Genomic DNA, 15,092 nt, shown 5'->3' on the forward strand with positions numbered 1-15,092 from the left:
TATTTGATTTATGTGCCGCCCTTCTCCGGAGACTCAGGGTGGCTTACAATGCGTTAAGCAATAGCCTTCATACTATTGTATATTTATACAAAGTCAGCTTATTGCCCCCACAAACTGGGTTCTCAATTTACCTACCTTAGAAAGGATGGAAGGCTGAGTCAACCTTGAGCCTGGCGAGATTCGAACCTGCAGTAATTGCAGGCAGCTGGTCTTAATAACAAGGTGCTTTAGACCACTGTACTACCAAGGCTCTTTTAATTTAATACAAATTCAACATTTTAATATAAATCAATTAGTTATATAACTATCTTTTTTGTATATTAATCAATATGAACATGAATATTTCAATTATTTCCATGCCATCCAATTTCTTACAAATCAATTAATTATATTTACCAATAATAATAAACCAAATAATTTTCCCCATATATTCCTCCAAACCACAACTTAATCATTTCTGCTTTCAACACAATATACAATTAATAGTATCTCAATTATTAAGTATCTCCCTGAGTCCTCAGGGAGAAGGGCAGTATATAAATTTAAAAATAAATAAATAAATAAAATAAATATTACAATTCACATACCCAGGCAGGACCATTTGCTCCCCCCATGTCCCCCTCCCCCTTTCTAGCCTTTGATGGCAGGATGCCAGCAAGGTGCCAAGCCAAAGGTGGCAGACCTGACGCTGCTCAGATGGTGCAATCCCATTGCCTTCCCAACCCCAAACCATAAAGCAGGGGGGTCAAGGGTGGGGAGATTCCCCAAATGTAGCCACACCATGCAATTATATCCGTGTCCCTTTTCCACAGGGGCTTTTCGGCTATCCTGCCCTCCCCCACAGACACCCCAACAGAGATGTTCATAGAATAAAATAGAATACTTTATTGCCAAGTGTGATTGGACACACAAGGAATTTGTCTTTGGTGCATAGGCTCTCAGTGTACATAAAAGAAAAGATACGTTCGTCAAGAATCACAAGGTACAACACTTAATGATGGTCATAGGGTACAAATCAGCAATCAAATCATATTAGGAAACAGTCAATATAAATCTTAAGGATACCAGCAACAAGGTTACAGTCATAGTCGTAAGTGGGAGGAGATGGGTGGTGGGAACGATGACAAGATTAATAGTAGTGCAGACTTAGTAACTAGTTTGACAGTGTTGAGGGAATTATTTGTTGAGCAGAGTGATGGCGTTCGGGAAAAAACTGTTCTTGTGCCTAGTTGTTCTGGTGTGCAGTGCTCTATAGTGTCATTTTTTGTTTGTTTGTTTTTAATTTTTTATTTTATACACAAACAAACATTTAATACATCAGTCCTTCCTTCCATGCGACATCTCGGTGTTTTCTCCATGACTTCATCTTTTTGTTGTTTCTTCTGTCTTCATTTTCACCAAATCTATTGCACCATTTCTCCAAATCTCCAATATTCTAATTATACCATTTTCTTACATAACTATTAGTTTGCTTATCTATATCTCTTTTCTAACCAATGGTAAAGTTGATCCCATATCTTAAAGTATTCCAAATCCTCTCTTTCTTTAATCATTAATCTATTCATTTCTGCACAGTCTACGATTTTTTTAAAATTACTTCTCCTTCCAAAGGTATTTTCTCTGCTTTCCAATTTTGTGCAAAAACAATCCTTGCAGCTGTTATTACACGTATAATCAAATAAATATTTTCTTTACTAATTTTCTCTGGTAGGAGAACAGCTCCGGTTTTAAATCAATACGTTGTTGTATCATTTCTTCCAACCATGTCTTAATTTTATTCCAATAGTTTTTTGCTTCTGGGCATGTCCACCACATTTGATAATAAGATCTTGGTAGCTGGTGACATTTCCAACATTTAGCTGATTTATCTTTTTTTTTAATTTATTTATTTATTTATTTTAATTTGATCTTTAAACATTTTTGCTAGTTTCTCAGAGGGCATATGCCATCTGTAAAACATTTTATATTGGTTTTCTATTTATTTATTTATTTATTTATTTATTTATTTATTTGTTTGTTTGTTTGTTTGTTTGTTTGTTTGTTTATTTATTTATTATTATTTTTTTATATGCTGCCCTTCTCCGGAGACTCAGGGCGGCTTACAATGCGTTAAGCAATAGCCTTCATACTTTTGTATATTTATACAAAGTCAGCTTATTGCCCCCACAAACTGGGTCCTCATTTTACCTACCTTAGAAAGGATGGAAGGCTGAGTCAACCTTGAGCCTTGGCAAGATTCGAACCTGCAGTAATTGCAGGCAGCTGGTCTTAATAACAGTGCTTTAGTCTGCTGCGCTACCAGGGCTCCTTTTCTTCTTTCCTTCTCCTCCCCCTCCCCCTCCCCCTCCCCCTCTTCTTCTTCCTCCTCCTCCTCCTCCTCCTCCTCCTCCTCCTCCTCCTCCTCCTCCTCCTCCTCCTCTTCTTCTTCTTTTTTTAAATTTGATTTATATGCCGCCCTTCTCCAGAGACTCAGGGCGGCTTACAATGCGCTAAGCAATAGCCTTCATCCTTTTGTATATTTATACAAAGTCAGCTTATTGCCCCCACAAACTGGGTCCTCATTTTACCTACCTTAGAAAGGATGGAAGGCTGAGTTGACCTTGAGCCTGGGGAGATTTGACCTCGCAGTAATTGCAGGCAGCTGGATGTTAAATGCTGCCTTAGTAGGAGGCATTAGCCTCCTACGCCACTCAGGCTCCTGGACAGGCAGTGGACATTGTTAGTTTGTAATTCCTTTCCCATAACTGTCTAAATCAATTGAGTATCCAAAATTCTATAGCATTGTTTTGAGGGTAGGAGTAGAGATGCCTCCTTGGTCCATCCATTTAAAGTCCGGTGATCTAGTCCAGCCCCCTCCTCAAGCAAGAGACCCAACATGCCATTTCAGACAAGTGGCTGTCCAGTCTCTTCTTAAAAACCTCCAGTGATGGAGCACCCATATCTTCTGGGGACAAGCCGTTCCACTGAATAAAAGAATAACAAGAGTTGGAAGGGACCATGGAGGTCTTATAGTCCAGCCCCCTGCTCAAGCACTATATACCCGTGATGGCAAACCTGTGGCACGCGTGCCACAGGTGGCACATGGAGCCATATTGGTGGGCACGCGAGCATTGCCCTAGCTCAACTGCAGCGCATATGAGCGTGCAGGCCAACTGATTTTCGGGCCTTCCAGGCACACCGGAAGTTGGCAAACGGGCCGTTTCCGGCCTCCAGAGGGCCTCCAGCGAGGTGGGGAAGGACGTTTTCACTCCTAGAAAGCCCCTGGAGCCTGGGGAGGGCGAAAAACGGACCTACCGGGCCCATTGGGCCATCACGTGCCAAAAAACAGGAGGAGCACGGGGGGGGGGGGGCGTTGAGTGTGCATGCACGGGGTGGGTGGGGGGTGGGGTGCATTGAATTGTGGGTGTGGGCACGCATGTGTGTGACACCGCCCCCCCCTGCTTTTGGCACGCGACGGCAAAAAGGTTAACCATCACTGGTATATACCATTTCAGAAAAATGGTTATCCGCTCTCTTTTTTAAATTCTTCAGTGCTGGAGTACCCACAATTTCTGGAGGCAAGCCCTTCCCCCCGCCCCCCCCCAAACACTGGGTTGCGTTAAGGGCCAACGTTGAGTAAGTCTGCCGTTTTTCGGAATGAGATGTTCACGGGAATGTTCTACTGTTCGCAGGACGTGCTGATACTGCAGACAAACATTCAGCCTTATGCTCCAGCTGAGATGGCGCAGGAAGTGAAGAAACAGTGCAGCAAAATCAAGTTATAAAAAGGGAAGGCGTGGAGGTCTCTCCAATCAATACGTCCCACCCCCCCACTTTGCTCATTCAGCGGTTGAATCGATGCCTTGGAATGAAATTGACCGGATTTATGCTCCAACTGAGAGGATAAAGGCAGCCTCCTTGTTAATGTCTCTTCATAATTCATATTTTTTTTGGGGAAACCACTTTGAGGTGTGACTAATTGGGAAGCAGATCTCAAATTGACAACAATCAATTAATATCTTAAAAACAAACAAAAAACAAACCTTGATTTGTTGCTTTTAGGAACCTGGATGGTTGAGGGACTCTCTTTCCTTCCCTGCCCTGCTGAAACATCTACTCTGCTGTGTCCTACTCTCAATAGTAGCAGCTCACTAGGGAATTAGGGTGACTCTGTCTATGTTTATCAAATAAAATATCCCGATTTCTTCTTCTGCATTTCTTGGGTTTGCTTTGGACTTGCATCTCTTGAGGTTCATCAGGACATTATGGGGGTTCTGGAGGGACTCCTGTCCACGGCGCCAGGATGTGGATGGAGAATAGATGATGGGCTGAAACTTGATCAGACGATCTTCAAAGCAGGGCTGCTGAATCAGATCTCAGCGCTTTATGTCAGAAAGTGGCCCCTGAAGAACCAGAGATGGAGGCCTGCTGGATGAAATTATGGGTCTGTCAGGCCAAAAATTCGCATCTTGAGAGCCAGGGATGCTAAGGAAGAGGAGGTGGAGCTGTGATATTGAGGAGAATGTAGTCCTTCTGGTTTCTTCTCCTCTTCATGAGATAACAGAATAGCAGAGTTGAAAGGGGCATTAGAGATCTTCTACTCCAACCTCCTGCTCAAACAGGAGACCATATCTCCTTTCAGACAAGCGATTGTCCAGTTTCTTCTTAAAATGATGGAGATGCTTTTAAAATGATGGAGATGCTTTTCAAGGTGCCTGAAAGTCATAAAGAGATTCCATGGTGACTATCGCCACATTCCATCCCTATCCTGGGGTCTTGATTGATGCCTGCCGGCCAAATGTCAGACAGGCCAGGGCAATCCTCCCCTTCACAACTCAACCAGTTCATGCTTGGTCATCTCATCAACGATGACATCATGGATGAGGGAGGACTTACAGCCCAATCTGGCTGTCATGCCCCTGTCGGAGAATGAATCTGTAGAGCAGTGTTTCTCAACCTTGAAAGCTTGAAGATGGGTGGACTTCAACTCCATTCTGGGAGTTGAAGTCCACCCATCTTCAAGCTACCAAAGTTGAGTAACACTGCTGTAGAGGAAGATGAGCTGGAACTGGATCCCATGGAAATCGAGGGGGCGGCTTCGTTGGCTTCGGAGGAAAATGGGGAGGAGCAGGCCCAGTCAGGCCAGGGCCTTTCCTGAATGTCTCCCTGTCTACAAGGGATGGCTTGTAGACAGGGTGGAACAGGGGGCAGGATGACCAAGAGAAGCTAAACAGTGAACATGGGAGACAGAGCTCAGGCGATGAGCAAGGACCACCCACTCCTGATCCTCGATCACGGAGAGTGGAGAGAAGGTGGTAACAGTGCAGACTGAACCGACTACTCGGGAGGAGAGCGCCCCGCCCCTCTTCACAAGGCACACCTGGGGACTGAGCCTTAAGGAGACACTGTGGGGAGGGGCATTTGTCAGGAACCAACGCTGAATTCCTGGAGTGTTGAGTGCCGATGTTTGAACTTTCCTGGATTCCTTCTGGAGTTCTTTCTGGACTTCTGGATTACTTGCCTTACTCCTTTGTTTCCTGGACTCTTCAGCTTGCCCTGCTGGATTTCTTGCTGTGCAGCCATGGTGCTCACAGCATTGGGCTGGACTATTTGCAGCTTGGAGAGGCTGCTTGAGGTATGTGCGCCATCACTTTGCTCTGGGACTTGCCAAAAACGTGGGAGCGTTTGGGGAAATTCAGAGCAATAAAGGGGTGGGTTTGAACTGCCAGCTGCCTGTGTTACCTGTGTGCCCTTCCCCAGCTCATCACACTGGCGTTCAGTAGCAGCAGATGGAGGATGGGGCCATTTAAGGTCTACTGATAGGACGATGGAGCTGAGATGAAGAGAAGGAATGTGGAACAGTTCCATGGTTCCTGAAGGTGGCCCACTCCCTGTCTTTGGTTATATCTTCTCCTGCCTGACACCTCCATATAGTTATGGCCTGCATCTACCCACCGCCCCAAGAATAGCCCCCTACCCAAAACCAAACGCCAGGACCGGGAACATCTCAATGTCTTCATGACACGTCCCTGGGATTAGAAACTGGCCACTCTGCAGCCCTTTAGTGTCATCAGCTCTCAGGGCCAACACACTACCTCACCTACAGACACATTAGGACACATTCAGATATAGAAACACACACACCAGCTCCCTCCCCTGTCACTACTCACACCAATACCCCTCCCTGGCTCTCGCTCAGAAGGGGCCATCGGACCCTTCACTAAGACCCTGAATACAGGTGGAGCCACCTTCCTCCCCTCTTTTCTCCTACTCCTCTCCCCCTCCCCTCCCTTTCCTTTCTGCTCCTCCCCTCCTTCTCCTCTTTTCCCCTCTTCCTCCCCTCCCTCTCCCCCTTCCCCTCCTCTCCTCTTCTCTCCTCTTTCCTCCCCTCCCTTTTCCTTTCCCTTCTGCTCCTCCCTTCCTTCTCCTCTTTTCCCCTTCTCCTCCCTTCCCTCTCCCCTTCCCCTCTTCCCTTCTGATCCCCTCCTCCTTTCTCCTCTTTTCCTCTCCTCCTCCCCTCCCTCTCCCCTTCTCCTCCTCTCCTCCTCTCTCCTCTCTCCTTCCCTCCCATTTCCTTTCCCTTCTGCTCCTCCCTTCCTTCTCCTCTTTTCCCCTCCTCCTACCTTCCCTCTCCCCTTCCCCTCTTCCCTTCTGATCCCCTCCTCCTTTCTCCTCTTTTCCCCCTCCTCCTCCCCTCCCTCTCCCCTTCTCCTCCTCTCCTCCTCTCTCCTCTCTCCTTCCCTCCCATTTCCTTTCCCTTCTGCTCCTCCCTTCCTTCTCCTCTTTGCTCCTCCTCCTCCCCTCCCTCTCCCCTTTCCCTCTTCCCTTCTGATCCCCTCCTCCTTTCTCCTCTTTTCCTCTCCTCCTCCCCTCCCTCTCCCCTTCTCCTCCTCTCCTCCTCTCTCCTCTCTCCTTCCCTCCCATTTCCTTTCCCTTCTGCTCCTCCCTTCCTTCTCCTCTTTTCCCCTCCTCCTCCCTTCCCTCTCCCCTTCCCCCCTTCCCCTCTTCCCTTCTGATCCCCTCCTCCTTTCTCCTCTTTTCCCCTCCTCCTCCCCTCCCTCTCCCCTTCCCCTCTTCCCTTCTGATCCCCTCCTTTTTGCTCCTCTTTTCCCCTCCTCCTCCCCTCCCTCTCCCCCTTCCCCTCCTCTCCCCCTCTCTCCTCTTTGCCCCTCCTCCCCTCCCTTTCCCTTCCCTTCTGCTCCTCCCTTCCTTCTCCTCTTTGCCCCTCCTCCCCCCATCCCTCTCCCCTTCCCCTCTTCCCTTCTGATCCCCTCCTCCTTTCTCCTCCTTTCCCCTCCTCCTCCCTTCCCTCTCCCCCTTCCCTTCCTCTCCTCCTTCTTTCCCCTCCTCCTTCTCCTCCCCTCCCCTGGCCCAGCTGCCCCTTTGCCCTGCCAGGTGTCACCCTCTGCAGAAGATCTTTTTCAGAGCTGAGTTTGTTGACCTGGGCTTCCTTCTCGTTACGCGAACTTGGCTCAAAGCTGATCCCAGATCCTGATAACATGATACGGCACTGTGTTCACTGTCCCTATTGTGTGTCCGAAGGCATGCTGTTTGCGCACTTGCTCCCTCTGGCCCCCACACCAGCTCAGCTAGGGTTGTGTGGCAGGTTGCGTTACGCAGCAGGGACGAAGGCCACGTGGAGGAGAAGGCCCTGGAAGCTTCGGTGGGTCGTCTGCAGGGGGACAGAAGGGGTCTTCCCCCATTGGAGACCAGACCATCCACCCTTGGGGGATCAGGCTGCTTTCAGTGCTGAGGGCAGACCTCCTCCTCCCCCCCTGATCTGTGCCAAATTCAAGTCAAAGAACCTGCTGGTGAGGTTATCCCCCATGTCCCTGACTCAGACAACGGAGCAGATTTAGGGGAAACTTTCCCTTTCCTCTGGTGGTCTCCATTTCAGCTTCATTTCTCTCTTTATTAAAAAAAAAAGACTGATTTTATTAGGTTCCTATAAAAGATAAAATGCAAAGTAACAAAAAGGAGAAAAGATTAAAATGGCAGGGAGAGGATGGGAGGGAGGGAGGGAGGAAGGAAGGAAAAAGGAAGAAAGAAGAGAGAAAGAAGGGAGGGAAAGAAAGAGGGATGTTGGAAAGAAGGAAGAAAGAGGGAGTAAAGAGGGAAAGAGGGACAGGTAAGAGGGACGAAGGAAATGGAATGGAATGGAACAGAATGGAACAGAACAGAACAGAACAGAACAGAACAGAACAGAACAGAACAGAACAGAACGGAACAGAATTCTTTATTGGCCAAGTGTGTTTGGACACACAAGGAATTTGTCTTTGGTGCATATGCTCTCAGTGTACATAAAAGAAAAGATACATAAAAGAAAAAGGATGGAGGGAAGGAGGAAGGGCAGAGGGTGGAAGGAAGGAAAAAGGGAGAGGGGACAGAAGGGGGCAGGGATGGAGGGATGGAGGGAAGGAAGGAAGGAAGGAAGGAAGGAAAAAGGAAGGAAAAGAGGAAGAGGGAGAGAAGGAAGGAGGGATAAAGGAAGGAAGGAAAGAAGGTAGGAAGAAAGGAAGAAAAAGAAGAGAAGAAGGAAGGGTGGGAGGGAGAGAGGGAGGGAGGGAGGGTCAGGGCATAATCTTGGGATCCATTCTCTGGAACCAAAGTGAACTAGGGATCTCTTCTCCTGAGTTGATCTCCTGTTCAGCACCATCAACCTGAACTTTGCTGATGATGCTCTTAATGCCCTTGATGTAAGAGCTTGATTGTTCTTTTCCTTAAAAAAAAAAAAGTATTTTCTTCAGCTCTGCCAGCCATTGTTTGCAAGTAATCAGCTACTGAGCTCCTCTTACGAAAGAAATGCAGTAGACTCACCACCACGTTGGAGAGAAAATTTCCCTGCATTTAACTCCCCCCCTCAAAAAAACCCTCTAGAATTTAAATGTCAGGATTTTGAAAATTCTGTCTGGAGCAGGGGTCCCCAACCTTGGCAACTTTAAGACTTGTGGACTTCAACTCCCAGCTGGGTGACCTTGGGCCAATCACCAGGAGACAATGAGTTCTAGTCCTGCCTTAAATATGAAAGCCATCTGGGTAACTTTGGGCCAATCACCAGGAGACGGAGAGTTCTAGTCCCGTCTTAAATATGAAAGCCATCTGGGTAACTTTGGGCCAATCACCAGGAGACGGTGAGTTCTAGTCTTGTCTTAAATATGAAAGCCATCTGGGTAACTTTGGGCCAATCACCAGGAGACAATGAGTTCTAGTCCTGCCTTAAATATGAAAGCCATCTGGGTAACTTTGGGCCAATCACCAGGAGACGGTGAGTTCTAGTCTCGCCTTAAATATGAAAGCCATCTGGGTAACTTTGGGCCAATCACCAGGAAACTGTGAATTCTAGTCTCGTCTTAAATATGAAAGCCATCTGGGTAACTTTGGGCCAATCACCTGGAGATGGTGAGTTCTAGTCTCGCCTTAAATATGAAAGCCATCTGGGTAACTTTGGGCCAATCACCTGGAGATGGTGAGTTCTAGTCTCGCCTTAAATATGAAAGCCATCTGGGTAACTTTGGGCCAATCACCTGGAGATGGTGAGTTCTAGTCTCGCCTTAAATATGAAAGCCATCTGGGTAACTTTGGGCCAATCACCTGGAAATGGTGAGTTCTAGTCTCGCCTTAAATATGAAAACCATCTGAGTAACTTTGGGCCAATCACCAGGAGACGGTGAGTTCTAGTCTCGCCTTAAATATGAAAACCATCTGGGTAACTTTGGGCCAATCACCAGGAGATGGTGAGTTCTAGTCTCGCCTTAAATATGAAAGCCATCTGGGTAACTTTGGGCCAATCACCAGGAGACGGTGAGTTCTAGTCTCGCCTTAAATATGAAAACCATCTGGGTAACTTTGTACCAATCACCTGGAGACGGTGAGTTCTAGTCCTGTTTTAGGCATGAAAGTTGACCACAACCTACTTCTTGATAAGATAGAAAAAATGTGGGCTAGATAGCATCACCATAAAGGGGGATTTGCAATTAGCTGACCAACTGTATTCAGCTGTGTAGTCCATAATGGAACTTCATCTATATGGAGGTACCTCAAGTGAGAACAATTAACCCGTGGAACCCCTGCCCTCCAGAAGTTGGGGGTGCTCCATCATTGGAGGTTTTTCAGAAGAGATGGGACAACCGTCTGTCAGAAATGCTTTAGAGCAGTGTTTCTCAACCTTGGGAGCTTGAAGATGGGTGGACTTCAACTCCCAGAATCCCCCAGCCAGCGCTGCTGGCTGGGGGATTCTGGGAGCTGAAGTCCACCCATCTTCAAGCTACCAAGGTTGAGAAACACTGCTTTAGAGCCTCCTGTTTGTGCAGGGGGTTGGACTAGAAGACATCCAAGGTCCCTTCCAACTCTGTTATTTTTTTTCTTTTTGTAAATATTTTTTTATTTATTTTTTCCAAATTTAAACATAAAAACATAACTTTCAAGAGCAAAAATCTCGATCCGGTCATAGATGGTTACCACGCTTACATTCCTTTCACAAGCTCAATTCACAATTTCCATGACATCTTTTATAAGTAAACAAAAAAGAAAAGAAAAGAAGATAAAAAAAGAAATTCAAAACTTAAGAAAAAACCAATTTTACCTCAAATTTAACATTTTCATCTATATAAATCCATTATATCTATCCAAAATTAGTTTCAAATTCGCTTTCACTCACTTTTACATCTGCATAACAATTCTAAACATATCTTTATTCTTCTTTACCTTATATCTTATACAAGTCATATCAAAATAATTTTTACAGTATTCTAACCTCTTGTTAAGTGTTTACCTTACAATTTTATCACCATTTATTCTTAATTTCAATTAAAATTAAAAATTAAAAAATGTTATTTTGAACCATGGAGGGAACTGGATAGTCTAGTGAAAAGAAGGACGTGGGGGTGACATGATAGTAGTGTTCCAATATTTGAGGGGGGGGGGGTCAACTTATTGTCCAAAGCGCCAGAAGGCAAGACAAGAAACAATGGATGGAAACTGAACAAGGAGAGAAGCAACCTGAAAATGTGGAGAAACTTCCTAACAGTTAGAACAATTAATCAGTGGGATGAGTTGCCTCCGGAAGTTGTGGGTTTTAAGAAGAGATTGGACAGCCACTTGTCCGAAAAGGTATAAGGCCGTGATGGCGAACCTATGGCATGTGTGCCACAGGTTGTACATGGAGCCATGTCGGTGGGCATGCGAGCTCAGCTCTGGTGTGCATGTGCTCACTGGGGCAGCTGATTTTCAGGCCTTCTTAAGGTGGAAATGTAACAAATAAAGTAATAAATAAAGTAAAAGCGGATCCAACTAGATGATCACTGAAGGGCCCTCTTTGTTCTTAATATTGTAAGAGAGAAAATGCTTGCAATTATATCCAGCATGAAGGCAGGCACATTCCTTTCTAGTAGGACTCCTACTTCAAGGCCTCTCAGTTGTCACAGATAAGGACAGTCTAGGTGATTTACACTTTGAAGGCCAGAGTAACAGAGATGTCCATATTGTTGTTTCAGCAAGAGATAATTTGAAAAATATGCTTCAGTAACTTTTTAGAAGAATTATTATAACTGTTTTGCAAACTCAGTAATTAGGAAATGTCAATTAAAAAAGACAAATGTATAGGACCATATGAATTGCTGACTTCACAGAATCCTTTGTTTGAAACTGTATAAATGTTCTGAGTTTGAAATCATACTTCGGTCAAACCTCCTCTTGATAGCGATATCAAGGTTTGATCCTTTATTGCAATAACTAAATAAACTGATTCTGTCTGCCCTAAAAAGGGATGTTTCTTTAATTCCCAATTTCCACAACATTCTGGGCCTACCAGAAGTGGGGAAACGGGCTGTTTCCAGCCTCTAGAGGGCCTCCAGTGGGTGAGGAAGGCCGTTTTCCGCCCTCCCGAAGCTCCTAGAAAGTCTCTGGCGCCTGGGGAGGGCAAAAAATGGGCCTACCAGGCCCACCGTGCCATTGTGTGCCAAAAGTGGGGGAAGCGCAGGTGTGTCATGCGTGCATATACGGTGTGTGTGTGTGTGTGTGTGTGTGTGTGTGTGTGTGTACATAGAATTATGGGTGTGGGCACGTGCGCAGGTGACCCCCGCCCCTGTACTTCCCCTGATTTTGGCACACAATGGCAAAAAGGTTAGCCATCACTGGTATAGGGTCTCCTTGTTTGAGCAGGGGGTTCCAAGGTCCCACCCTTTGGCAGAAAGAAGCAGCTGCTTTAAAGACTCGCAAGAGCTCACCAAATCGTTTTGCCCGCACACTTTGGGAGACAAAAGCTCGGCACAAAAGCTGGGATGCATGAACAACTTAGTCACAAGGGATGGAAATCGAGAGAGTTAAGTGGGAATGAAGCCGACGCCTTATCATCCGCTGAGAAGCTGTTGTGCTTTCACACAGAGGACCTTTATCCTTCCAATGAGGATGTTGGTGAGGGGATCGTTTTACCAGCCATGAAAGCATCTTCGGTTTGCCTCTTGAGGGTTCTTAAAATCCCGCTAATGCTAAAATCCTCCCTCCAGATCAGATAAAAGCTGCTAAGCCCTCCAAAATGGAATTTAAGCTGGTTGTCAGACAACTGCTAAGAGAAAGCTTTGAGTATTCTTGCTCAGGACTCTGGAAAACGGACACTGAGGTAGAACAGGAAGGTCTGCCTCAAGTGTCTCCAGTTCATTTGCTGCCACAAAGAAGAGGGAGTCCAGCTCTTCTCCAAGGCACCTGAGGGCAGGACAAGAAGCAACGGATGGAGACTAACCAAGGAGAGAAGCAATGTGGAATTAAGGAGAAACTTCCTGACAGTGAGAACAATTAACCAGTGGAACAACTTGCCTCCAGAAGTTGCGAATGCTCCATCACTGGAAGTTTTTAAGAAGAGATTGGACAACCATTTGTCTGAAGTGGTGTAGGGTTTCCTGCCTAAGCAGGGGGTTGGACTAGAGCAAGGGTCCCCAACCTTTCGGACCTTCAGGGATCACTAAATTCATAATTTTAAATCCCGCGGACCACTAATATGATCTGCCTAATGACTGGCTGGGTGAGCGTGGCTAGGTGGTCATGTGACTGGGTGGGGGTGGCCGTCTCGATGTCACTCACGTCGAGGGGTGCCTTGGCAGCCTCTACTCATCCCTCCCTTCCCAGCCACTCCTCACCTGCCCGCCCGGTCTCCTTATGGCCCCGACAGGAAGCAGTTGTTGGAGCTAAGCAGCCACCACGAGAAAGAGTTGGCAAAACAGCTCAATTCAAATTGGATCTGGCCGAGAAGGAGGCTCAGCAGAAGCTCCTCACTGAGGACTAGGAGCATAGGCTTTCCAAGCAGAGGGAAGACCTGCGGGAGTGCAAGGCCAGGTACCAGCACCTGGAGGCTCAGTGGGCTGAGATGGTCAGCCAGTTCCAGGCCATGATGCAGTCCAACTGGAACGAGGCTCTCCGGCTCTTTGCTACCAGCGGTGATTCCCACCAGCCTTCGCCCAAAGCCCCCCACCAGGAGGTTGAAGCAGACCCCAAGTCGGAATTTCTGCCCCCCTCCGACCCACACAAAAAGACCCCAAAGGGGGAGACTCTCTGCAGCAACACAAGCGTTCATTGCACGTATCTGTCCCAGGGGCCGTAGTTTGAGGACCCCGGATTTAGTGCAATATAAAAAATGCAAATAATTTTTCTGCAGACCACCAAAATTTTCTCATGGACCACCAGTGGTCCACAGACCACCAGTTGGTGATCTCTGGACTAGAAGACCTCCAAGGTCCCTTCCAACTCTGTTATTCTATTCTATTTAGTGCCCAAAGTTACAAGGACATTGAAAGAAGTGATTTATGACTGTTTATCACATTTATATCCTGTAGTAAGCCCCCCCCTCCACAAATTAAAATATTCTGTATTCTTAATATTAAAAAGAGGCAGGATAGAGTATTTCCCCAAAGGAAGGGGGGGGGGAAAAGGGGGGGCTAAAATGGAAGTAGAAATATGAGGGGGAAAACAGTAAAAATAGATATTAAGAGGATATGAAGTATGATAGAATTATGAGAAGATTTAGAGTTGAAAGATAACTATAAGTAAATTCAAAAATGAAAATGGACTGCAATTATCAAGAATAATAATGTTATGATTATATATGTTGGAATGTATAAAACCAGGTAATCAAACCATTCACAAAATGAGATGTATAAAAATAAAAAAAAATATTCCAAAAAAAAAAAAAGAATATTTCACCAAAGGAGAAATGGAGAAAAATCTTTTCTTTTTTAAGGTTTAAAAGATTTTTATTAAACGTAAAAAAAAATTCAGTCTCTGCATAGGCAGTGTGTTGTCTGGGTACAATGAATTTTAAGAAATAGTAATCATACTAGTAACGATAATATTCATAGCATTAATAATGATCATGTAACAAAACAGTATTTGCTCATCCATTTTAGTGAATCCTTCCTTATGTAATGAATCATTCTTTTAGGCTTTTACATTTCTAACTTCTGTTTCTGCTAGTTGGAGAAAAATCTTAAGGAAGGCAGAAAGCAGCTCCAGTCGTCCTGCCCTAGGAAAATAGCTTCAGGCTAAGAAATTTGAAAAGGCCTTCAGGAATACAGATTGTGTACCCATTCAGAAAGGCTGGTCCAATCTAGTCATAAACAAAATGCCTTCGCCACAGCTCCCAGGTCCCTTCCATTCTGATTCTGATACTTGCTGATGGGTTACATAACACACTAAGCCAAAACCTAATAAACCATGATTTGATGTAGCACAGTGTTTCTCAACCTTGGCACTGTAGGAAGTTAGCACCCACCCCTTTCCTAGAGGAATGAAATATTTTGGGAAATATTAAAAAGGCAGAATATTATGTTTCTCTGGATGAGAAATGGAGAAGCATGTTTTAAAGACAAAGCAGCTCCCACCTTCCTGCCCCCCACCCTTTGTTAATGGGCCACAGGCAGAAACTCAATTCCCTCCCACCTTTGTCAATGGACCATCATCTGCAACACAATAGGACCCATCTAGCAACAGAAACTCACCACATGGCACCTGGGAAGATTACATCAGCCAGCAAGGCTAGCTAAGACCCCCCACCCCCTGGGAGTCTGACAACCAATCAGGATACTCTTTCAGGCCCCCAGGAAGTTCAAAGCCAGAGAGAGCATAAA

The sequence above is a fragment of the Pituophis catenifer genome, unplaced genomic scaffold, assembly GCF_029215685.1.
Source record: "Pituophis catenifer annectens isolate HBS135680 unplaced genomic scaffold, rPitCat1.0.hap2 SCAF_3, whole genome shotgun sequence".
Lineage (NCBI taxonomy): Eukaryota > Metazoa > Chordata > Lepidosauria > Squamata > Colubridae > Pituophis > Pituophis catenifer.